Source organism: Bufo bufo, chromosome 9 (assembly GCF_905171765.1).
Source record: "Bufo bufo chromosome 9, aBufBuf1.1, whole genome shotgun sequence".
In the NCBI taxonomy this organism is placed as follows: Eukaryota; Metazoa; Chordata; class Amphibia; order Anura; family Bufonidae; genus Bufo; species Bufo bufo.
Genome location: NC_053397.1, coordinates 228,715,925 through 228,742,972, shown reverse-complemented (window position 1 = coordinate 228,742,972; position 27,048 = coordinate 228,715,925). Strand labels below are relative to the sequence as shown.

The following is a 27,048-nucleotide window of genomic DNA, read 5'->3' as shown; positions in this document are numbered from 1 at the left end:
AGACGATAGGATAGTTCTTAAGTTGGATCATTATGAAAGCCGAGTTGGAAGGCCAGAAGGTACGCTGCCTAGTTGATACAGGGTTGGAGTGCATCCTTATGCCTCTAGAGTTCTTCGAAAGACACTTTGGATATATGATGGAGCCGAAAGACTGTAGCGTCATCAGGCTGACAGCTGCCAATAACATAGAGATGGACGTCCGAGGGAGAGTCTGGATGCAGGTCCGCTGTTTGGAAAAGACGTTGGCAAGAAGGGGTCGTGCTGGTGGACCATTCGTTCCGGAGAGGAATGGATGTGACACTAGGTATGAACGTGCTGAGAGACCTAGACCATTAACTCTATGCCAAAGAAGGGCCGAAGTATTGGCAATGGGCCACCACACACCGGCCAACCCAGAAGGTTCTACAGCAGATGGTGAGAAGCTGTAGTCTGCAAAAGAGCAACATGTCCAGTCGGACCACTGGAAATTTGAAGGTGCCGCAGAGGACCCCGGTGAAGATTCCACCTCGACAAGAACAAATATTGATGCTGCCGGTCGGGGCTGGACAACAGGTGAATGGACTGGAGGTCCTGATCGAGCCCGCTTACCAAGAGGAAACACGGACTCGACCACTGGTAGCCCGGGCCAGGGGCGTACATAGAAATCACTGGGCCCCATAGCAAGAATCTAAATTGGGCCCCCATTCCCCTTTTATAGCCCCTCCCACTACCCATTCCAGGCCTCTCTCTTTGTTCCATGAACTATGTTCGCTGCTGTTTTTATAATTTATGCATCAGGGCCGGATTGGGATTACAAAACAGGCCTGGCACACAAGAGGTATAATAGATGCAGTGTGTACAGATGTATAGTGTATACAGCAGTGTACTGATATGTGAGAAACGTGGTATAATATATGCAGTGTGTTCAGGTATATAGTATATACAGCAGTGTACTGATATGTGAGGTACGAGGTATAATAGATGCAGTGTGTACAGATGTATAGTGTATACAGCAGTGTACTGATATGTGAGGAACATGGTATAATATATGCAGTGTGTACAGGTATATAGTATATACAGCAGTGTACTGATATGTGAGGAACGTGGTATAATAGATGCAGTGTGTACAGATATATAGTGTGTGTGTATATATAGCAGTGTACTGATATGAGGTATAAATTACAGCTCGTACCTCACATATCAATCCAATACTGTATATACAATATACCTGTACACACAATCTATTATACCTAGTACCTCACATATCAGTACACTGCTGTATATATATACACTCACCTAAAGAATTATTAGTGCCCCCATACTAATACGGTGTTGGACCCCCTTTTGCCTTCAGAACGGCCTTAATTCTACGTGGCATTGATTCCACAAGGTGCTGATGGCATTCTTTAGAAATGTTGGCCCATATTGATAGGATAGCATCTTGCAGTTGATGGAGATTTGAGGGACGCACATCCAGGGCACGAAGCTCCCGTTCCACCACATCCCAAAGATGCTCTATTGGGTTGAGATCTGGTGACTGTGGGGCCATTTTAGTACAGTGAACTCATTGTCATGTTCAAGAAACCAATGTGAAATGATTGGAGCTTTGTGACATGGTGCATTATCCTGCTGGAAGTAGCCATCAGAGGATGGAGACATGTTCTCATTCTGTTTACGCCAAATTCGGACTCTACCATTTGAATGTCTCAACAGAAATCGAGACTCATCAGACCAGGCAACATTTTTCCAGTCTTCAACAGTCCAATTTTGGCGAGCTCGTGCAAATTGTAGCCTCTTTTTCCTATTTGTAGTGGAGATGAGTGGTACCCGGTGGGGTCTTCTGCTGTTGTAGCCCATCCGCCTCAAGGTTGTGCGTGTTGTGGCTTCACAAATGCTTTGCTGCAGACCTCGGTGGTAACGAGTGGTTATTTCAGCCAACGTTGCTCTTCTATCAACTTGAATCAGTCGGCCCATTCTCCTCTGACCTCCAGCATCCACAAGGCATTTTTGCCCACAGGACGGCCGCATACTGGATGTTTTTCCCTTTTCACACCAGTCTTTGTAAACCCTAGAAATGGTTGTGCGTGAAAATCCCAGTAACTGAGCAGATTGTGAAATACTCAGACCGGCCCGTCTGCCACCAACAACCATGCCACGCTCCAAATGGATTAAATCCCCTTTCTTTCCTATTCTGACATTCAGTTTGGAGTTCAGGAGATTGTCCTGACCAGGAGCACCCCCCCTAAATGCATCGAAGCAACTGCCATGTGATTGGTTGACTAGATAATTGCATCAATGAGAAATAGAACAGGTGTTCCTGATAATTCTTTAGGTGAGTGTATATCTGTACATATTGCATCTATAATACTGTTTAATATATGCTGTGTGTGTGTATGTATATATATGTATAGATGTGAGACATAGAAGGTATAATACTGTAGATGCAGTGTTTATAGAAATATGTGGTCAGTTATACATTATGGTCACTGTGTGTGTGAGGTACATGAGGTTGTGGTCACTGTAACTGTCTGAAGTATTATACATGAGCAATCAGTAAAAACAGGGCATGGGGGGGGTAAATGACAAGAAGTGGAGGACCTCCTCTTACCTCTCCATTCCAGTCTGTATGGATCAATGCAGAGCTGATTGGGAACTTCTAATACTTGCTGTTAGGGGTTGAAGGACCTGTGATGATGTCATCACAGGTCCTGGCAGATGTACCTTTCAAACCTAGGAACTACACCATTTTTGGTGCAGTTCCTTTGCTAGATTCTGCAGGACCTGTGATGCTGAAGATGATGTCATCACAGGTCCTGGCAGATGCACTGTTCTAACCTGGGAACTACACTTTACACTGTGCAGTTCCCTTACAGGACCTGTGATGACATCATCAAAGGTCCTTTACCTTTAGAAAGATAAACAGGAGCAATTAGGGGGCGGGGCCTCTCCTCCACTGCGGGCCCCTCTTCCTCACGGGCCCCATAGCAGCTGCGTGGTCTGCCTATATGGTAGGTACGCCACTGGCCCGGGCCCTAGCTATTGTGAAGGATGGATGTGCGCTACCTCATTGTTGAAGACTGCGAGTTAACCATTCCTGGGAATACCTTGCTGGCCCAAATTTGTGTCCAAATGGGATATTCCTAGACAAAGGAGCTTTATGCTACAGCCTGATAGGAGGTCAGCCTGGACCTATGCTGTAGAGGTCCATCAAAGTGACCCCAACAGCAGAGTGGCATGGTTGAGTGATCATGGCCCGGATGGGGGTGGACTGCAAGACCCTGACTCCAGGACAACAGAAGTTGCTGATAGACTGGTTCTGAGGGGGGGGGGGGGAAATCCATATGGTAGGTGGAGATGGGACCGAGGTCTCTCCACCGGCCCTACAGGGATGCTGGGTGGTCGGCCCAGATCCCCAATGGCACCTGGAGTTTCAGGGAGTAGGGACAGTGAGTCCTGCTCCCAGCGGCAGTATATTTTGCAGGGAGAGGAGACAACCGGTCTCTCTCCCCAACCACAGGGGGACAGCACCCCTAACTCCGATGGTGCAGATGGGACCGCGGTCTCTGCACTAGACCTACTGGGATGCTGGACGGCCGGTACAGATCCCCCACCAACCCCCCAGGAATGCCAGGAGGAGGTGGTAAGCGATCCCTCCTCTCCACAGCTGATCTGCAACCAGGTCCTGGGGGTAGGATTCCCTGACCACATCCCAGCGAAAGAGCTGGCATCTGGGCAGAGCGCAGTTGGCCTCTGCCCTCCCCTATCCTCTTGTCCAGAGGCGGACTCCCCATAGGCTACCCCAGTGGAAGAGCTGGCATCTGGGCAGAGCGCAGTTGGCCTCTGCCCTCCCCTATCCTCTTGTCCAGAGCCTGACTCCCCACAGGCTAGCCTAGCTGATGCGCTGGCACCAGGGCAGAGTACTGCTGATCCCTGCCCACAAAGCAACCTCCACTCCCAGCCAGAGAGCAACACAGAGACCGGGAGTACCAGCTACCAACATAACCTTGGTGGACTCACTGGACAGAGACAGGCTACCAAATTCAGCAGGTCCAGTATTTGGTTGTGGGTGGGCTGCCAGACTAACTCAGGTACCGACCGGCGTGAGGTCAGGTATCTGGTTAGTCTTCCCTGGGGGGGGGAGATGTGTGGCGGAAATAACCTCGCCACTGGGTTTTGGAGCTGCCGGTTTGCCAGCCTCTTGCCTCAGGATTATGGCCCATATACTAACTCTGAAGGAGAAGACAGACCGGCCGCACAGCTTAAATCTGTGGAACTGTTTTGGGCAGGAAAGCCATGCTTGCGGTCGGTCAAATGTGACTTCTATGTAATTCGGGAACCCCTGCTCGGATCTGGGTGATTTCTGTATATCCGGCAGGAGGCAGGAGCCTGTATATCCGGCAGGAGGCAGGAGCCTGTATATCCGGCAGGAGGCAGGAGCCTGTATATCCGGCAGGAGGCAGGAGCCTGTATATCCGGCAGGAGGCAGGAGCCTGTATATCCGGCAGGAGGCAGGAGCCTGTATATCCGGCAGGAGGCAGGAGCCTGTATATCCGGCAGGAGGCAGGAGCCTGTATATCCGGCAGGAGGCAGGAGCCTGTATATCCGGCAGGAGGCAGGAGCCTGTATATGCGGCAGGAGGCAGGAGCCTGTATATGCGGCAGGAGGCAGGAGCCTGTATATGCGGCAGGAGGCTCTATTGTGAGATTGAGAAATGGCTCTCATTGTTTGAACACTGTGTGTGGATTAAATTATATTTACACAGTCGGCACTCCACTGTCAGTGGTGCGGTGCACGTGTCCGGGACTGGTGTCCCGCTCACAAGTAGAAGTAGAAGTAGAAGAAGAAAAGGAGCGGCACTCGCTAAGGAACAAGCTTCATACCCTGTGGGACCTCATGTTTGCTGGAGAGACTGGTTGTTCAGTTCAGAGACATCAGTGGTTAAAGAGCAGACCCCGGTCGGTAAGATCGTGCATGCATCTCACTGCAGTTTGGCGCCTAGAGACTTAGACCAGGCCTATAGTTAGATAGTTAGGGTCTCTGCTTTGTGTCAGGCCTAAAGTGTTGCTACTGTACTACAAGGACTCCAAAGGGACATTGCACATTTGAGAGCTGATAAATACCCCCACAAACTCTATCCAGTTCAGCGTTTTGCTTAGGAGAAAAAAATCAGGCACGTGCTACCGGACTAGTTATGGGAGGGGGAATAATATAGAGCACGGTAAGATTGTGAACTGCTGTTTTGCACGGCAGGCCAGCCCATACTAAGCACCCAACCAATTGTTCGTGTTTGTTTCAGGGTAATAATGGGTACGGCCAATATGACGTTGCAGGACTGGACTGAAAGGGTGCATAGTGCGGTTAGAATGTATAACCTGACCCCCGAGCTGCGGGCAGAGGTTGCATTGGGGGCTCTAGAGGGTGACGCCCGGATCTGAGAGAGACAAACTAGAGAAAATATTCTCTCTGCTGGAGAGAGCCCAGTTGGGGGGGGGGGGGGGGGGGGGTCGCTAAAGTAGTGCAGTTGAGGAGCCACTTCTTCAACCGACCACAGCGAGAGGGCGAGACCCTGATGCAGTTCTCCAATGCCCTACAGGAGACGCTAAATGAAATACAGCGGCGAGATCCAGCCAGAGGCCATGGGAGCCTTTCGGGAGGTGGACCGGCTAGACCAGTTCATAGTGGGGCTCTCCAAGTTCTTACAGGACGAATTGCAAGAGATGACCTGGACGACGCCCGACATGACATTCTACAGCGTCTACCTAGCCGCCGTGGCGAGAGAGGAAGAGCACATGCCTGTGGCGGCGAGAGTAGTGAGTAGCACCCATGCTACAGGGCAGGGGCGTAGCTAAAGGCTCATGGGCCCTGGTGCAAGAGTTGATATTGGGCCCCCTACCCTCAATACCCCTTCCTTATCACCACCAGATCCTTGTGCTCCCATGCCCGCCCACCCGCCCAACGGCCGAGCTACAATCTCACCAATACATTTTATATTCTGACCCCCATAACTTTTTATTTTTATGTGTATGGAGCTGTGTGAGGGCTCATTTTTTTTTGCGGGCGACCTGTACTTTTCATTGATACCATTTTGGGGTGTGTATGACTTTTTGACCACTTTTTGTTAAATTTTTGGGTGGGAAGTGAAGAGATCAAAAATCGTAGAATCAGCCATTTTAACAGTTTTCTTCCATCTTGCCGTTTTATATGGGATAAGTAATAAGGCCGATTTATTGGCCTGCATTTGTGGGAGGGGCTTTGCTCCGCTATTTTAGGGTCACTCCCCCCTCCGCTCTGTACGTCAGTTTCAGCACAGAACGTGGCTACAGCAGACTACAGCGCTACAAACAGTGTTATACTGCCCCTCGTGCGTCTTCGGAGAGCGCCCCGCAAGCCAGGTTAGTTGCCGCCTCAGTCAGCGGCCACGTTGCTTCAGTCCGGTCGGCGGTGCCGGCTCCCCAGGTAAGGGGGAGTCACGCTGCACCGGAGCGATCTGCCTGGCAGCATTGGCTCCCACGCGGCAGTGTAGGTAGGAAGCAGGGGTCAGCGTGATCCCGAGTTCGTCGCTCAAATGTTTGGCATGGGCCGCTGTGCCATTAGTGAGGCCGGGATCTTTTTCTTTACTTACGTTTTTCTTGTTCCCTCTCCTGTTCCCGCCGGCCTGCTTACTCCCGGTCTCCCGCGCGGTGTCTCTGGCATCGATCCTGTCCGGGTCCTTGCTCCCCTGGTGGCCACAGATAGGAATGCAGGCCGGGGGTTCGCAAGACAGCTTTGTTGCTAGCTAGGATACTGGCGCCCTCTGGTGTTCACTCCTGCTATTGCATATAAAAAAAATAAAAAATAAACTAAATAAATGTATTCACATTTTATATGTTAAATAAATAAATAAATAAATAAATATAACACATACTTGTTTATATGTTTGGGAAAATATATATGTTTACAAAAAAATAATAATGATCTATATACACGTACAATGGTTATAGCGAGGTTCTCCATTCTCATCTCACGAGATCGTGTTTTCAGTCATTTTTCAGATACGAAATTATCATGTTAGTCCGCTTTATAACGCGACAGACTACGCATAGCACGCTCGTATATTCATCAATCTCATTCACGTTTCAAGTCATTTATCGCCGTTTCCTTATCCATCTAAGTATGTTTTTTCGTTCTCTCTCCAGGCCGATGCCGCTCCTACTTTCGGGTTCGCAGTCTTTTTTGGCCCACACTGGCTAGCGAACGAGTGGCCTAACGAGGTCAAGACACTGCCGGGGTTTCTACAGTCTGCAGCTTCCTATGAGATTTACCCCGTACTTGCAGCCGCTCGTGTTTGGGGTCATGAATGGACCGGTCATACGGTATTATTCATTTCCAACAAACGCAGCGGTCATTGATATCTTGTATAACCGTCAGGAGACTAGGGCGGTGGCAGTCCTCCTGTATTACAGATATATTCCTCATCCTAACGTTGAGATGTCGCTTGCCTTTGTCATCCCTACAACATTGCGGTTACGGCACAAATCAAACCGCTTATTCAGGTAATTATTTAGTTAGGATTCCTGTTCCAGTTTTAGCCCCGACCACAAATATTTTTATATTTTACCAGTACAGATGTTTTCGCATGTGGCGAAACCCTTAGGGCTGTTTCACACGAGCGAGTCCATTGCGGGAATCGCGCTCCGTGTCTGAGTGCGATCCTCTGCTCTGGATTGTAGGAGCGCACGGCGTTATCATGATTTATAATGCTGTGTGTCTCTCATGATTTATAATGCTGTGTGTCTCTGCATGGCCTTATTTCTACAGAATCATACTTTATGTCAAGCAGAGACACACAGCATTATAAATCATGAGAGACACACAGCATTATAAATCATGATAACGCCGTGCGCTCCTGCAATCCAGAGCGGAGGATCGCACTCACACACGGAGCGCGATTCCCGCAATGGACTCGCTCGTGTGAAGCAGCCCTAATGTTAATTTTCTATTAGAGGTGGGACGAATCCAATTTTTTTCAAATCCGAATCCGAAAAGGTTCTCGAATATATTGAATCTTTCGAATCTTGAATCCTACGAATCCTGTACATAATTGTGTGAACGGTGTAAGAAACAAAGTCAGACCGCGTCAGTTTGTCTGAACCTCCACCTCCCAGTCACGGTCGCACCCTCTATGACCGCGATCGTCACGACCCTGCTCCTATCACTACAGAACATACAGGGTAATACAGCGCCCCATACCTCTTACATCCAGGGTAATACAGCGCCCCATACCTCTTACATCCAGGGTAATACAGCGCCTCATACCTCTTACATCCAGGGTAATACAGCTCCTCATACCTCTTATATCCAGGGTAATACAGCGCCTCATACCTCTTACATCCAGGGTAATACAGCGCCCCATACCTCTTACATCCAGGGTAATACAGCGCCTCATACCTCTTACATCCAGGGTAATACAGCGCCCCATACCTCTTACATCCAGGGTAATACAGCGCCCCATACCTCTTACATCCAGGGTAATACAGCGCACATACCTCTTACATCCAGGGTAATACAGCGCCTCATACCTCTTACATCCAGGGTAATACAGCGCCTCATACCTCTTACATCCAGAGTAATACAGCGCCCCATACCTCTTACATCCAGGGTAATACAGCGCCTCATACCTCTTACATCCAGGGTAATACAGCGCCTCATACCTCTTACATCCAGGGTAATACAGCGCCCCATACCTCTTACATCCAGAGTAATACAGCGCCTCATACCTCTTACATCCAGAGTAATACAGCGCCCCATACCTCTTACATCCAGGGTAATACAGCGCCTCATACCTCTTACATCCAGGGTAATACAGCGCCTCATACCTCTTACATCCAGAGTAATACAGCGCCCCATACCTCTTACATCCAGGGTAATACAGCGCCTCATACCTCTTACATCCAGAGTAATACAGCGCCTCATACCTCTTACATCCAGAGTAATACAGCGCCCCATACCTCTTACATCCAGGGTAATACAGCGCCTCATACCTCTTACATCCAGGGTAATACAGCGCCCCATACCTCTTACATCCAGAGTAATACAGCGCCCCATACCTCTTACATCCAGGGTAATACAGCGCCTCATACCTCTTACATCCAGGGTAATACAGCGCCTCATACCTCTTACATCCAGGGTAATACAGCGCCTCATACCTCTTACATCCAGGGTAATACAGTGCCTCATACCTCTTACATCCAGGGTAATACAGCGCCCCATACCTCTTACATCCAGGGTAATACAGCGCCTCATACCTCTTACATCCAGGGTAATACAGCGCCCCATACCTCTTACATCCAGGGTAATACAGCGCCCCATACCTCTTACATCCAGGGTAATACAGCGCACATACCTCTTACATCCAGGGTAATACAGCGCCTCATACCTCTTACATCCAGGGTAATACAGCGCCTCATACCTCTTACATCCAGAGTAATACAGCGCCCCATACCTCTTACATCCAGGGTAATACAGCGCCTCATACCTCTTACATCCAGGGTAATACAGCGCCTCATACCTCTTACATCCAGGGTAATACAGCGCCCCATACCTCTTACATCCAGAGTAATACAGCGCCTCATACCTCTTACATCCAGAGTAATACAGCGCCCCATACCTCTTACATCCAGGGTAATACAGCGCCTCATACCTCTTACATCCAGGGTAATACAGCGCCTCATACCTCTTACATCCAGAGTAATACAGCGCCCCATACCTCTTACATCCAGGGTAATACAGCGCCTCATACCTCTTACATCCAGAGTAATACAGCGCCTCATACCTCTTACATCCAGAGTAATACAGCGCCCCATACCTCTTACATCCAGGGTAATACAGCGCCTCATACCTCTTACATCCAGGGTAATACAGCGCCCCATACCTCTTACATCCAGAGTAATACAGCGCCCCATACCTCTTACATCCAGGGTAATACAGCGCCTCATACCTCTTACATCCAGGGTAATACAGCGCCTCATACCTCTTACATCCAGGGTAATACAGCGCCTCATACCTCTTACATCCAGGGTAATACAGCGCCCCATACCTCTTACATCCAGGGTAATACAGTGCCTCATACCTCTTACATCCAGGGTAATACAGCTCCTCATACCTCTTATATCCAGGGTAATACACCGCCTCATACCTCTTACATCCAGGGTAATACAGCGCCCCATACCTCTTACATCCAGGGTAATACAGCGCCTCATACCTCTTACATCCAGGGTAATACAGCGCCCCATACCTCTTACATCCAGGGTAATACAGCGCCCCATACCTCTTACATCCAGGGTAATACAGCGCCTCATACCTCTTACATCCAGGGTACTACAGCGCACATACCTCTTACATCCAGGGTAATACAGCGCCCCATACCTCTTACATCCAGGGTAATACAGCGCCTCATACCTCTTACATCCAGGGTAATACAGCGCCCCATACCTCTTACATCCAGAGTAATACAGCGCCTTATGCCTCTTACATCCAGGGTAATACAGCGCCCCATACCTCTTACATCCAGGGTAATACAGTGCCTCATACCTCTTACATCCAGGGTAATACAGCGCACATGCCTCTTACATCCAGGGTAATACAGCGCCCCATACCTCTTACATCCAGGGTAATACAGCGCCTCATACCTCTTACATCCAGGGTAATACAGCGCTCCATACCTCTTACATCCAGGGTAATACAGCGCCTCATACCTCTTACATCCAGGGTAATATAGCGCCCCATACCTCTTACATCCAGGGTAATACAGCGCTCCATACCTCTTACATCCAGGGTAATACAGCCCCTCATACCTCTTACTTCCAGGGTAATACAGCGCACATGCCTCTTACATCCAGGGTAATACAGCGCCCCATACCTCTTACATCCAGGGTAATACAGCACCTCATACCTCTTACATCCAGGGTAATACAGCGCCCCATACCTCTTACATCCAGGGTAATACAGCGCCTCATACCTCTTACATCCAGTTACGTCTCTTTGATGTAGATGTTCTCTGTCCTCATCTTCTCCTTTCAGACCTTCAGACCAGACACCATTTATCAGCCATTTTTAGTCTCTGCAGTTTGACAAAATAAATTCTTATGGCCCATAAACAGGTAGGTACTAGTGTTAGGGACCACTCCATAGAGGCGACCTTGACACGGTGAGTGGCTTATTACGCTTTGGCCAAAATGTACACCGATGTCTCATCCAGCATAGAGGCAGGGCAGAATGCTGGATGTAGTGTGCGATCACATTTGTATTTTCCGTTTTGTATATGTATTTCGCCATAGTGATCTGCACCTACATACAGGTTGTGCTGACCCAACCCCCCACATTTTTCTTTGTAGCATATCTCCTTGGAGTCATGCACCTGACCAGTCAATCTGTCCTGGAGGCTGGTTTTAAAGTCAGTATAAAACTGAGTCTGCTTATATAGAACCTACCAGTAGCCATTTGGCTCCAGGAGAAGTATATGGTGGGCTCAGCATGCATGTTGGTACTTGCATCCCTGGATCCGATGAAAGCTGTAATGGCACCGGACGGGGTTAAAAGCAGAGTGTGCTTGGCTTGCACGCTGACCTGCATTCCCTGGACTTTGTGTGGCTGTCATGGCCCATAACAGGTGGGAACTAGTGTTAGGGACCACTCAAATAGAGGCGACCTTGACGTGGTGAGTGGCTTATTACGCTTTGGCCAAAATGTACACCGATGTCTCATCCAGCATGGAGGCAGGGCGGAATGCTGGATATAGAGTGCGATCACATTTGTATTCTCCGTTTGTATGTGTATTTCGCCATAGTGGTCTGCACCACATACAGGTTGTGCGGACTCAACCCCCCACATTTTTTCTTTGCAAAATAAATTCTTAGTTTACTACTTTTCCTTCATCCTCCCATCTTCTGGACAAATCATCCTAACACCCCCAATACTGTGCCACTGTGCTCCCCAATACTATACTGCAGAAACAGATAATACCCCTGATAATACTAGTACCACACAGAGCCCCCCATATAAAATACCCCTTCTTTGTGGCCTCAGTAGATGCCCCCACAGTGCCACCCAATAATGTGGCACTGTTATGGGGAATCTGGGGATGGCACTGTTATGGGGGATCTGGGGATGGCACTGTTATGGGGGATCTGGGGATGGCACTGTTATGGGGGATCTGTGGATGGCATCAAAGGACCCCCCATCCTATAACAGTGCCATCCATGGACCCCCCCACCCCTTAACAGTGCCATCCACGGACCCCCCATTGCCGCTCCAGTAGTTATAAAATGTGTAATTCAATGAATAATGGTTCCTGCTGCCCCCTCTGTAGTATAACATTCAGTATCTCCTACTACAGGGCGGCTGTTATATCGTAATATGAATGAAGCAGGCGGCGCAGGCAGGTGACGTCAGTCAGTGACTCTGCCGCTCGTCTGCCCGGCCGGCATTACGATATAACAGTGCCATTCACAGACCCCCTCCCCTAAACAGTGCCATCCACAGATCCCCCTCCCCTAAACAGTGCCATCCACAGATCCCCTTCCCCTAAACAGTGCCATCCACAGATCCCCTTCCCCTAAACAGTGCCATCCACAGATCCCCTTCCCCTAAACAGTGCCATACACAGATCCCCTTCCCCTAAACAGTGCCATCCACAGATCCCCCTCCCCTAAACAGTGCCATACACAGATCTCCCTCCCCTAAACAGTGCCATCCACAGATCCCCCTCCCCTAAACAGTGCCATCCACAGATCCCCTTCCCCTAAACAGTGCCATCCACAGATCCCCTTCCCCTAAACAGTGCCATACACAGATCCCCTTCCCCTAAACAGTGCCATCCACAGATCCCCCTCCCCTAAACAGTGCCATACACAGATCCCCCTCCCCTAAATAGTGCCATCCACAGATCCCCCTCCCCTAAACAGTGCCATACACAGATCCCCCTCCCCTAAACGGTGCCATCCACAGATCCCCCTCCCCTAAACGGTGCCATCCACAGATCCCCCTCCCCTAAACGGTGCCATCCACAGATCCCCCTCCCCTAAACAGTGCCATACACAGATCCCCCTCCCCTAAACAGTGCCATCCACAGATCCCCCTCCCCTAAACAGTGCCATCCACAGATCCCCCTCCCCTAAACAGTGCCATCCACAGATCCCCCTCCCCTAAACAGTGCCATCCACAGATCCCCCTCCCCGACGCTCACAGGAGCACATCTATAAACTAATCAGTAACTTTAATCATTGCTGATCTCTTTACTTGGATACCTTACTCTGTCTTAGCTCCGGTAACGGTACAGCATGCAGTGCAGGCGGCGCTCACTCACTGACGTCACGCGCCTGCGCCGCCTAGTAACCCCCAGGAAGAGCGTGAAAACTCAGATCCGATGGTATATTCTAACCCCCAGGCAAGCGTCCCCGTCACCATGGGAACGCCTGGGGGTTAGAATATGATCAGATCTTTCTTACTCAGTGGCCTGCCTGCCTGTGTGTGTGTGTGTAAATAAAATAAAATAAAAAATAAAATCAACAGAAGGCGGCCCGGACGGGCCCCCAGTGGCGTAGGGCCCCATAGCCACTGCTATGGTTGCTATGGCGATCCCTACGCCACTGGCCTGTGCATTTTTCAGTAATTCTGCACACATTAACTGGCTACTTTGCTGCCCAAAGAAGAGGCAGACATCATTATTCATTGCAAAGGTAAACTTACATTCTGTCCTCTTTAATGCTGATAACGGCCGCACAGTTACAGGCACAGTAGAGATCCCGGCCAGGCCGACGTCACGTGAGTCTAAGATGTCGCGGTCACGCTACTCGGCGGTGCAGCAAGGCAGGGGAGGAGCCACACACACAGGACAGTACTATGCGATGCCGATCTGATTCGGCGATCGCATAGTATAAAGAAGTGACTGTCACAGCAGCGGTCGGCGGCTCAGGTCATTCCGGGACACTGCATTGTCCCGGAATGAGGGTGACCGGGACCCGGGACAGACTCTCCAAATGCGGGACTGTCCCGGGCGATCCGGGACACGTGGTCACCCTACTGCCTCCACCTCTGTAAGTGACTCACTGTGGGATCGCGGTAGGTGTGCAGCGCTGAAGCACTCCTTTTCTTCTGGGGGCCCTACAGGCCCCCCTGACTTACGGGCCCGGTCCAAATTGCGACCACTGCGACCCCTATAGCTACGCCAGTGCTACAGGGGACCGGTCGGGGTCTGAAGGGGACCGGTCGGGGTCTGAAGGGGACCGGTCGGGGTCTGAAGACTCAGAGTCCTTAAAGGATGTGGTATAGGCCCTGCGGGCCGAATTGAGAGAACTTCGGCTGGAAGTGTCCCAGATAAAGGCAGAATCTCCCTGGCCTCTGGAAATGACCCCAGCACCCCGCACCACTCCACCCAGAATAATTCAGGTGCGGGGACACGTCAAAAGAGGGCCCCTCTGCTGGGCTTGTCCACAGTATGGCCAGAGAGGGCCCCGAACAGATGAAGTCCGAGCCTACGTTAAACTTCCGACCGCCACAGTAGCTGGGCGTCCTGCGGTGGTAAACCGGAAGCTAAGCCCTATGCATGAGGAACATGACCTGTATGCCAGCATCCCCATTATTGAAGCCGAGTTGGAAGGCCTGAAGGTACGCTGCCTAGTTGATACAGGGTCGGAGTGCACCCTTTTGCCTCTTGAGTTCTTCGAAAGAGACTTCGGACATATGATGGAGCCAGAAGACGGGAACATCATCAGGCTGGCAGCTGCCAATAAAAGAGATGGACGTCCGAGGGATAGTCTGGATGCAGGTCCGACTGTTTGAGCAAGACATCGGCAAGAACAGGGTCGTGCTGGTGGACCATTTGTCCCGGAAAGGAATGGACGTGACACTAGGTATGAATGTGCTGAGAGACCTAGACCATTAACTCTATGCCAAAGAAGGGCTGAAGTATTGGCAACGGGCCACCACACACCGGCCGACCCAGAAGGTTTTACAGCAGATGGTGAGAAGCTGTAGTCTGCAAAACCGCAACATGTCCTGTCGGACCATTGGACACGTGAAGGTGCCGCGGAGAACCCCGGTGAAGATCCCACCTCGACAAGAACAAATATTGACGCTGCCGGTGGGGGCTGGACGACAACTGAATGGACTGGAGGTTCTGATTGAGTCCGCTTACCAAGAGGAAACGCAGACTCGCCCACTGGTAGCCCGGGCCCTCGCTATTGTGAAGGATGGATGTGTGCCCGTACGCTGTCTCAATGTTGAAGACTGCGAGTTAACCGTTCCTGGGAATACCTTGCTGGACAGTTTGTGATTGAAGGGAACATACTCCGACGAAGGGGCTTCACGCTACAGCCGGATAGGAGATCAGCCTGGACCTACACTGTAGAGGGCCATCAAATGGAGACCCCAACAGCGGAGTGGAACGGTCGAGTGATCATGGCCCGGATGGGGGTGGACTGCAAGACCCTGACTCCAGGACAACAGAAGACAATTTCAGGAGACATTCTCAAGACATGATGAGGACTTTGGGTGTGCTTCCGCCATAAAGCACGAAATCCCCACCGGTGATGCTGCACCAATCAGGGTTACGTTACCCGCAAATCCTGCCTAAAATGTACCAGGAGGTGAAGGACATGGTGGCCAGCATGTTGGAAAACCAGGTGATCCAGGAGAGTCAAAGCCCTTGGGCTGCTCTAGTAGTCTTGGTGTGGAAGAAAGATTGGAGTCTTTGGTTTTGTGTGGATTATCGGAAGCTGAATGCCCAGACCGTCCGGGATGCCTACCCCCTTCCGCGAATTGAGGAGTCATTATCCGGCTTGAGTCATGTAAAGTTCTTCTCGACTCTTGACCTGGCCAGTGGGTATTGGCAGGTACCAGTGGCTAAGAGGGACAAAGTGAAGACGGCCTTCATCCTACCTATGGGACGAGTTTACCGGATGCCATTCGGCCTTTCCAATGCTCCGGGAACATTCCAGCGATTGATGGAGCACTGTCTGGGAGATCTCAACTTCAAGCCGGTATTAATATACCTGGACGACATAGTAGTGTTTGGGCCTCCTTTGAGGATCACCTTCAAAAGCTGCAACAGGTTCTAAGATGGCTGCAAGACCATAGGCTCAAGATCAAGCCCAAGAAGTGCCAACTGTTTTGACAACAGAGTATTTAGGACATTTTGTCACCCAGGAGGGGGTAAAGCTGGCCCCCAGCAAGTTGGAGGCCGCCCAGAAGTGGCCCCAGCCGAGTACACTACAAGAGGTGCAGGCGTTCGTGGGACTGGCCAGCAACTACAGGAGGTTTATACCCAAATTCGCTTATTTGGTAAGCCCATTAAACGAGTTATTAAGGGGCACTGCGGGGGGCCTGAAGAATCGTCCCATCAAATAGGGACCGCGGCAAAAAAAGGGCCTTTTAAGCAGTGCAAGAGGCGCTGACCAGTGCCCCGATTCTGGCTTATGAGCGGTTCGACACCCCATTCCTGCTGTACTCTGATGAAAGTCTACATGATCTGGGGGCCATGTTATCCCAAGTCCAGGATGGAAGTGAGAGAGTCATTGCCTATGGCAGCCGGTCTCTGAGGGAATCAGAGCGCAGCTATATAAATAATTCCTGTACACACAACCAATTTTGCAATGGTCAATGCTTATATAGCTGAGGGTAACCCAAACTACAAAATATACTACAAAAATGAGAAACTACGGGTACCTTATAAATACATAACTTTTATTAATTTATTTCAAAAATTGTCCTAATAAATCATAAACGGTATTAGACTTGTGCAAAACCACATAAAATGCAGCGCAACTTGGTACTCGGGATCACAGGGTCTCTATTACTGGGTCTCTGAAGTCTACTTGACCCTGCCAACCCTATCTCGCCCTGTAAAGGGCGACTCCACAGAGGCGGTGTGCTCACTAGCTGTCCCTCTTAGTCCCTGCGCCGCAAAGGTAACTGCCCAGCTTCGTCAAGCACTAATGTGGAGGATCCTAGTGCCAATACATAGTATTGATCCGCAATTTGTCCCCCCTATATGTAAAAACAGGCAAAGGACTCCAATGACAATACACAAAAGATGTCCACAAAATGTCCCAATGCATTTCGTTGGTTCCAAGCCAACTCATCAGGGGACTTGTCACTCAGGTATGACATTCAATTGTTCTCAACCAGGCTCGCGATGTTCAGTCGCCAGAATCCTGGGTATCCAACACAATCATATCCAGTCAAATAAGACTGTAATGAATTGGCATTAGCTCGGCGATAATCAAGCATAAATCCTAAGAATACTTAGCTCTCCTCCTCATGTATCGGTAGACATGGGGTGAGGCTGGCGTCCTGTGTCTTTATCTCTCAGGACAAAGGGAAATCGCCAATACACATGTGGGGTCAATAGGACAGACATCACTATTCAAATATACAATGTCCCAACCATTACAGTAACACAGACATTTAACATATCCCCAGATGGCTTGGATCTGAGCGTTCAAAATATCCAAACAGCGCTCAGATGCCACAAACACAGTCAAATCGCCATGGGGTTTTAGTTTAGCATGGGCTGATGAGAGGACCCATAATCCTGGGGCAAGAGGCTGGCAACCAGGCCCCTCCACCACCCAGTGGCGAGGTTGGTTTTGCCAAAGGTTACAATATCTAATACTGGTAGGACATATCGAACAGATATTCAAAATTTGCGCTTTAGTCGCGTTCTTACATGTCATGGTCTTACCTTCTTGCTGCCTCCTTCGTTTGACATGTGCTGGCGGCCATCTTGGTTTCTGGGTTTCTTGTAGCCTTCCACCCTGCGGCTCCTCCTTCCCACTGGGAGGAGCTGGATGCCTAGCTCATATATATAGGAGGTCTGTGGCTTCAGTTCCTTGCTTGGTCCTCCTGTGTTCACATGCTTCTTAGACTGCTGCTGCTTCTGGTTCCTGATCCTGGTTTCGTCTGACTACCCTGCTGGTTCCTGATCCTGGCTTCGTCTGACTACCCTGCTGGTTCCTGATCCCGGCTTCGTCTGACTACCCTGCTGGTTCCTGATCCTGGTTTCGTCTGACTACCCTGCTGGTTCCTGATCCTGGCTTCGTCTGACTACCCTGCTGGTTCCTGATCCTGGCTTCGTCTGACTACCCTTCTGGTTCCTGATCTCTGGCCTCTCAAAGACTCTGCTTCGGTTTCACCATTCGTTTGGACTTTTGCTTTACAGCTTTATTTTCAATAAAGCCTTCTTATTTTCACTTATCTCTTGTTGTACGTCTGGTTCATGGTTCCGTGACATTAGGACCAAGCCATGAGTTCTGACGGTACAGGGCCATCCTCGCTACCCATGCTGGTTGCCAGACTTGATCAGCAGGATCACCTGTTGGGTCGGTTCGCTGTGGCGTTGCAAACCCTGCTTGAACGCACGGCTCATTTCGCTCCCGTTGCCGATGGGTCGGTTGTCGCTCCTACTGCCGCTCCGGTTGTTGCGCCAGAGTCTACCCCGACACCTGTTGTTGCGCCTGCGGTGTTTCGGGGTATGACCGGTTCTGCCCCTCTTCCACAGCGCTTTGGGGGAGAGCCAACTCAGTGCCGAGGTTTCCTTAACAAGGTGGGCATTTATTTCGAGTTGCTGCCACATGCCTTTCCTACTGAGAGATCAAAGGTGGGCTTCTTGATCTCGCTGCTCTCGGACAAGGCCTTGGCCTGGGCCAGCCCTTTATGGGAGAACAACAATCAGGTGGTTGCCGAGTTTTCCGGTTTTGTTGCTTCTCTTCGGAAGGTATTCGATGTGCCGGCTCGTGCTGCCTCTGCTGCGAAGCTCCTTATGTCCATCAGACAGGGTCCACGATCCGTAGCTGAATACGCCATTGAGTTTCGTACCCTGGCAGCAGAGGTGGGCTGGAATAATGAGGCTCTGGTCGCTGCTTTCTCTCATGGTCTCTCGGATGCCTTGAAGGATGAGGTTGCAGCTAAGGACCTACCAGTGGAGCTCGAGTCTCTTATTTCTTTCCTGATTTTGATTGACACCAGACTCAGGGAGAGACCTTCCTTTAACCCCTTCAGGACCGGGCTCATTTTCACCTTAAGGACCAGGCCATTTTTTGGAAATCTGACCAGTGTCACTTTAAGTGCTAATAACTTTAAAACGCTTTGACTTATCCAGGCCATTCTGAGATTGTTTTTTCGTCACATATTGTACTTCATGACACTGGTAAAATGAAGTCAAAAAAATTATTTTTTTTGCACAAAAAAATACCTAATTTACCAAAAATTTGGAAAAATTTGCAAATTTCAAAGTTTCAGTTTCTCTACTTCTGTAATACATAGTAATACCCCAAAAAATTGTGATGACTTTACATTCCCCATATGTCTACTTCATGCTTGAATTCTTTTGGGAATGATATTTTATTTTTTGGGGATGTTATAAGGCTTAGAAGTTTAGAAGCAAATCTTGAAATTTTTCCGAAATTTACAAAAACTCAATTTTTAGGGACCAGTTCAGGTCTGAAGTCACTTTGCGAGGCTTACATAATAGAAACCACCCAAAAATGACCCCATCTAAGAAACTACACCCCTCAAGGTATTCAAAACTGATTTTGCATACATTGTTAACCCTTTAGGTGTTGCACAAGAGTTATTGGCAAATGGGGAGGAAATTTGAGAATTTCATTTTTTTGTCTAATTTTTCATTTTAACCCATTTTTTCCACTAACAAAGCAAGGGTTAACAGCCAAACAAGACTGTATCTTTATTGCCCTGACTCTGCCGTTTACAGAAACACCCAATATGTGGCCGTAAACTACTGTACGGCCACACAGCGGGGCGTAGAGTGAAAGGTGCGCCGTTTGGTTTTTGGAAGGCTGATTTTTATGGACTGGTTTATTTACACCATGTCCCATTTGAAGCCCCCTGATGCACCCCTAGAGTAGAAACTCCATAAAAGTGACCCCATCTAAGAAACTACACCCCTCAAGGTATTCAAAACTGATTTTACATACGTCATTAACCCTTTAGGTGTTGCACAAGAGTTATTGGCAAATGGAGATGAAATTTGAGAATTTCATTTTTTTGCCTAATTTTCAATTTTAACCCATTTTTTCCACTAACAAAGCAAGGGTTAACAGCCAAACAAGACTGTATCTTTATTGCCCTGACTCTGATGTTCACAGAAACACCCCATATGTGGCCGTAAACTACTGTATGGCCACACAGCGGGGCGTAGAGTGAAAGGTGCGCCGTATGGTTTCTGGAGGGCTAATTTTGCTGGACTGTTTTTTTGACACCATGTCCCATTTGAAGCCCCCCTGATGCACCCCTAGAGTAGAAACTCCATAAAAGTGACCCCATCTAAGAAACTACACCCCTCAAGGTATTCAAAACTGATTTTACAAACTTTGTTAACCCTTTAGGTGTTGCACAAGATTTAATGGAAAATAGAGATACAATTTCAAAATTTCACATTTTTGGCAGATTTTCAATTTTAATATTTTTTTTACAGTTACAAAGCAAGGGTTAACAGCCAAACAAAACTCATTATTTATGGCCCTGATTCTGTAGTTTACAGAAGCACCCCATATGTGGTCGTAAACCGCTGTACGGGCACACGGCAGGGCGCAGAAGGAAAGGAATGCCATACGGTTTTTGGAAGGCAGGTTTTGCTGGACTGTTTTTTTTGACACCATGTCCCATTTGAAGCCCCCCTGATGCACCCCTAGAGTAGAAACTCCATAAAAGTGACGCCATCTAAGAAACTACACCCCTCAAGGTATTCAAAACTGATTTTACAAACGCTGTTAACCCTTTAGGTGTTCCACAAGAATAAATGGAAAATAGAGATTAAATTTCAAAATTTCACTTTTTCGGCAGATTTTCCATTTTAATATTTTTTTTCCAGTAACAAAGCAAGGGTTAACAGCCAAACAAAACTCTTGATTTATGGCCCTGATTCTGTAGTTTACAGAAACACCCCATATGTGGTCGTAAACTGCTGTATGGGCACGCGGCAGGGTGCAGAAGGAAAAGAATGCCATATGGTTTCTGGAAGGCAGATTTTGCTGGATTGTTTTTAGACACCATGTCCCATTTAAAGCCCCCTGATGCACCCCTAGAGTAGAAACTCCAAAAAAGTGGCCCCATTTTGGAAACTACGGGATACGGTGGAAGTTTTGTTGGTACTAGTTTAGGGAACATATGATTTTTGGTTGCTCTATATTACACTTTTTTGTGAGGCAAAGTAACAAAAAATAGAAATTCAGAAATTTCATCTCCATTTGCCATTAACTCTTGTGGAACACTTAAAGGGTTAACAAAGTTTGTAAAATCAGTTTTGAATACCTTGAGGGGTGTAGTTTCCAAAATGGGGTCATTTTTTGGAGTTTATACTCTAGGGGTGCATCGGGGGGGCTTCAAATGGGACATGGTGTCAAAAAACCAGTCCAGCAAAAACTGCCTTCCAAAAACCATATGGCGCTCCTTTCCTTCTGCGCCCTGCCGTGTGGCCATACAGCAGTTTACGACCACATATGGGGCATTTCTATAAACTAAAGAATCAGGGCAATAAATATTGAGTTTTGTTTGGCTGTTAACCCTTGCTTTGTTATGGGAAAAAATGAATTAAAATGGAAAATTTGCCAAAAAATAGCTGTTTTGGCACTGTTTTTATTTTTTAATATTTACAACGTTCATCTGACAGGTTAGATCATGTGCTATTTTTATAGAGCAGGTTCTTACGGACGTGACGATACCTAATATGTATACTTTTTTATTTATTTAGGTTTTACACAATAATATCATTTTTGACACAAAAAAAAAACATGTTTTAGTGTCTCCATAGTCTGAGAGCCATAGTTTTTTCAGTTTTTTGGCGATTGTCTCAGGTTGGGTATCATTTTTGCGGGATGAGATGACGGTTAGATTGGTACTATTTTGGGGTGCACATGACTTTTTGATCGCTTGCTATTACACTTTTTGTGATGTAAGGTAACAAAAAAATAGCTTTTTTGACACCGTTTTTTTTAAAAAATTTTTACAGTGTTCACCTGAGGGGTTAGGTCATGTGGTATTTTTATAGATCAGGTTCTTACGGACATGGCAATACCTAATATGTCTACCTTTTTATAATTTATCAGGGTTTTACACAATAATATTTTTGAAACAAAAAAAAAATCATGTTTTAGTATCTCCTGAGACCCATAGTTTTTTTATTTTTTGGGCCATTGTCTCATGTAAGGGCTCATTTTTTGCGGGATGAGGTGACGGTTTGATTGGTACTTTTTTGGCGTACATGTGACTTTTTTGATCACTTTTATTACCTTTTTTGGGAAGTAAGGTGGGCAAAATTTCAATTTCCTCATAGTTTTTATTTTTTTATTTTTATGGCGTTCACCGTGCGGGGAAAGTAACATGACCGTTTTATAGATCAGGTCGTTACGGACGCGGCGATACCTAATATGTGTAGTGTATTTTTTATTTTTTTTTTATTCAGTGATAAATGTGTTTTTTTGAAACTTTACTTTTTTCACTTTTTTTTACTTTTTTTTTTGACCCAGACCCACTTGGTTCTTGAAGATCCAGTGGGTCTGATGTCTGTATAATACAGTACAGAACAATATATATTGTACTGCACTGTATTTTACACTTGTCTGAACAGATCTATGCTTTCAGCACAGATCTGTTCAGCACCATGGACAGCAGGACGCCTGAGAGGCGTCCTGTTGCCATGGGAACCTTCCCCGTCTGCTCAGTACTGGTCAGAACTGCGCAGACGGGGAAGGGTAAGTACAGGGCTGAGGGGGGCTCTCTGGGAGCTCTCTCCGTCTCCCATCGGGGGGCTGCAAAGGCACAGCAGCCCCCCGATGAGAGAGGGAGAGAGCTCCCTGCGCTGTTAACCTTTTCCATACAGCGGTCCGTACGGACCGCTGTATGGAAAGGGTTAAACGGCTGACATCGCATCGCAGATGTCAGCCGTTTATACCAGGGTGCCAGCAATGTGCTGGCACCCTGGTATCCCCACTAGACACCAACGATCATTGAAAGGGAGGCGGGCGGGGGATCGCGATCCCGCCTGCCGCACCGCCCGCCTCCCGCAGCTTACCGCACCTCCCCACCGCCTGCGACACCCCCCCTGCACCACCCGCCCACATAACATCATTCAGGGGTGCAGGGGGGGTGAAAAAGCTTTATTTTGGGCATAGTAAAGCTTCTGATCCCTGCGGTCAGGGACCGCGGCGATCAGAAACCGCTACAAACCGCAGGTCTGAATTGACCTGCGGTTTGCAGCGATCGCCGACATGGGGGGGTCACAGGACCCCCCTCGGCATTGACCTAAGGTGCCCGGCTGTGTGTGACAGCCGGGATCTCAGCGCTGTCACCATGTCTGCAGACATGGTGACAGTTTATGCCATGACGTGTATACTCATCATGGCGCGCTAAGTAGCAGTGCGCCATGACGAGTATACTCGTCATAGGTGGGGAATATTTTCACACTATCTCCTTCTCTGATCGCTTCCCTGACAGGAATTGGGGCGATCAGAGAAGGAGAAGCACATAGTCCCTCCCTAACCCCCTCTTACCTGCCCCGATGCGCTGCGATTGGTCCCTCTGCAGTAATGGACCAATCACAGCGATCGCGGGCGGGTTAGAGCTCCAATACAGCTCCTGCCGGCTTCTCTGGTTGCCTAGCAACCCCAGCACGCCGGCTTCACTGGAGCTTCAGCGCTTCGCTCCCTGCGCTGACAGTGAAAGCCGATCACGTACATGCACGTGGGAATGCGGTGAGGCACCACATTCCCCCACGTACATGTACGTGATGTTGCGTGAAGGGGTTAAGGAGAGCCTGCGGAGGTCTTCTAACAGATTGGCGCCTACGTTTGCTGTCCCACCCGTGCCTCCCTCTCCTCCCACGCCTCCTGGGGATGACTTGTCTGGGGGTGAACCCATGCAGCTGGGGTTTGCTCGCCTGTCCGAGGGGGAGAGGGTACTCCGGAGACGCGAGGGTCGATGCATGTACTGTGGTCTCGGTGGGCATTTTCGGTTGACATGTCCGAACCGTCCGGGAAACGCTCGTACCTGAGATCCTGTCGGGGGCAGATCTTGGGTGGAGTCTCCTCGTCCCCGGTTTCCCGTGTTGACAAACCACTGATCACTGTTGTCCTTTCCTGGGTCGGGGGCTCGGTGACGACCCAGGCGTTGGTGGACTCTGGTGCTGGTGGTTTGTTCATTGATAATGTGTTCGCTGCCGCCAATTCCATTCCTCTGCAGGCTCGAGGTTCCCCACTGGCTCTCGAGGCGATAGACGGCAGACCCCTTCTGTCGTCACACGTGACTCATGAGACCCTTCCAGTGGGGATAGCCATTGGTGCCGTTCACAGAGAGTCGGTCTGTCTCCAGGTTATTTCGTCTCCACACTACTCGGTGGTCTTGGGGTACCCCTGGCTCCAGAAGCATAATCCGACTTTCGATTGGAGATCGACCGAGATCCTCTCGTGGTCACCGCAGTGTGGGGCTAGTTGCATCCATGGGTCTGTCAAGTTGCTGTGTACTTCCTCGGACTCTCTGTTGCCTCCTGAATACGAGGAGTACCGGGATGTATTCGATAAGGTGCGCGCGGTTGCCCTACCTCCGCACCGCCCATACGATTGTGCCATAGAGTTACAACCTGGTGCCGTTCCTTCTCGTGGCAAAGTCTATCCACTGTCGGTAGCGGAGAATGAGGCCATGGAGGAGTACGTGAGGGAGGCGCTTTCACGCGGACACATTCGCAAATCCTCGTCCCCGGCAGGGGCTGGATTTTTCTTTGTGAAAAAGAAGGGCGGTGAGTTGAGGCCTTGCATCGATTACAGGGGTCTCAATCGCATCACGATCAAGAACGCTTACCCGATACCCTTGATTTCCGAGCTGTTCGATCGCCTTAAAGGGGCCACGGTCTTTACCAAACTCGACCTGAGGGCGGCATATAACCTGGTAAGGATCAAGGCGGGCAATGAGTGGAAGACCGCGTTTAACACCAGGACCGGTCATTATGAATCCTTGGTTATGCCCTTTGGGTTGTGCAATGCGCCCGCAGTCTTTCAGGAATTCATCAACGATGTTTTCCGTGATCTGTTGCAGCAGCATTTGGATGACATCTTGGTATATTCTGAATCCATGGAGGCCCACATTCTGGATGTCAGACGAGTGTTGCAACGGTTACGAGAGAACAAGCTGTTCGGTAAGCTTGAGAAATGCGAATTTCACCGATCCCAGGTAACCTTCTTAGGTTACATCATTTCCGCTGAGGGGTTCTCCATGGATCCTGAGAAGGTTTCGGCTGTCTTACAGTGGCCCCAGCCCAGTGGTCTTCGTTCCCTGCAGCGCTTTTTAGGCTTCGCAAATTATTATCGGAAGTTCATCAGGGACTTTTCCATGCTGGCCAAGCCTCTCACGGATCTGACCAGGAAGGGCAGTAATTCCCAGGTCTGGCCGCTCGAGGCCATCCGAGCTTTTGAGGCCCTAAAGTCCGCTTTTGTGTCGGCTCCGATTCTGTCGCATCCCAACCCTGGGTTGCCCTTTGTCCTCGAGGTGGACGCGTCTGAGACGGGAGTAGGCGCCCTTCTGTCTCAGCGTAGAACACCAGAGGGTCCTCTGCTTCCTTGTGGGTTTTACTCCCGGAAACTGTCTTCCGCGGAGTGCAACTATCAGATTGGTGACAGGGAGTTATTGGCCATCGTGCAGGCCCTTAAAGAATGGAGGCACTTGCTCGAGGGTTCGGTGGTTCCGGTTCTCATCCTGACGGACCATAAGAATCTGACCTACCTTTCTGAGGCCAAGAGATTGACACCACGTCAGGCCAGATGGGCTCTGTTCTTGTCACGTTTTAATTACGTGGTCTCCTACCTACCCGGTTCCAAGAACATCAGGGCGGATGCCCTATCACGGCAGTACTCCGAGCTGTCCAGGGAGGAGTCGATTCCGACTTCGGTCATACCTCCGAATCAGATCCTGGCCGCCATTCGCACCAGCCTGACCTCTCCCCTCGGTGAGCAGATTTTGGCGGCTCAATCTGGTGCTCCCTCTGGGAGACCCAACGGCAGATGTTTTGTGCCTGAGGAGTTGCGCACTCGGTTGTTGCGAACCTACCATAACTCCAAGACCGCGGGGCATCCTGGAAAGAATCAGCTGTCCTGGGCTGTTTCACGTCTGTTCTGGTGGCCTTCCCTACGTTCCGACATCGCCGCATATGTAGCGGCATGCTCCGTTTGTGCCCAGAGTAAGTCCCCTCGGCACCTTCCGTTGGGCCTTCTGCAACCCATAGCCACCGGGGAGCGCCCATGGTCACACCTGGGGATGGATTTCATTGTGGACCTCCCTGCATCCCGAGGCCATACGGTCATTTTCATGATTGTGGATCGGTTTTCCAAAATGTGCCACTGTGTTCCTCTCAAGAAGTTACCCTCTGCACAAGAGTTGGCCACGATTTTTGCCAGGGAGGTCTTCCGGTTGCACGGTTTGCCCAAGGAGATTGTGTCGGATCGGGGGAGTCAGTTTGTGTCCAGGTTCTGGCGCGCCTTTTGCTCCCAGTTGGGGATTCATCTCTCCTTCTCCTCGGCCTACCACCCTCAGTCCAATGGGGCCGCAGAACGATCCAATCAGGCCTTGGAGCAATTTCTTCGTTGCTATGTCTCCGATCACCAAGACAATTGGGTTGACCTTCTGCCTTGGGCTGAGTTTGCCAGGAACACGGCGGTGAACTCTTCCTCTGGGACGTCTCCCTTCATGGCCAATTATGGATTCCAACCTGCCGTGTTACCGGAGGTATTCTCTCCCCAGGATATTCCGGCGGTGGAGGATCACCTTTCCGTCCTACGTGCTTCTTGGGTACAGATCCAGAAGTCCCTTGAGGCCTCTGCGCAGCGCCAGAGACTCCAGGCTGATCGCAGACGAGCGCCTGCTCCTTCTGTCACGGCTGAGGATGGGGGAAATCCTCAGCCGTGTGCAGCCCGGTGATGTTTCGGCTGCTTGGCCATGCAGACAGGATTAGGGAGCAGGTCACCTCCTAAGGCATCCCTAACCTGACCCTAGCTCCTAGCTGCATGGGCCAACCTTGATGGTAGGAGGGCC

The 27,048-nt window shown here is 49.5% G+C and overlaps 1 long non-coding RNA gene across 1 annotated transcript; it reads left to right on the top strand.

Moving 5' to 3' along the window:
* Positions 1-309: 309 nt before the first annotated feature.
* On the top strand, positions 310-15,527 carry LOC120979587. Its single transcript, XR_005774327.1, has 3 exons — positions 310-446; positions 11,412-11,414; positions 15,476-15,527. It is a non-coding gene; the product is annotated as an uncharacterized LOC120979587 (long non-coding RNA).
* The last annotated feature ends 11,521 nt before the right edge of the window (positions 15,528-27,048 follow it).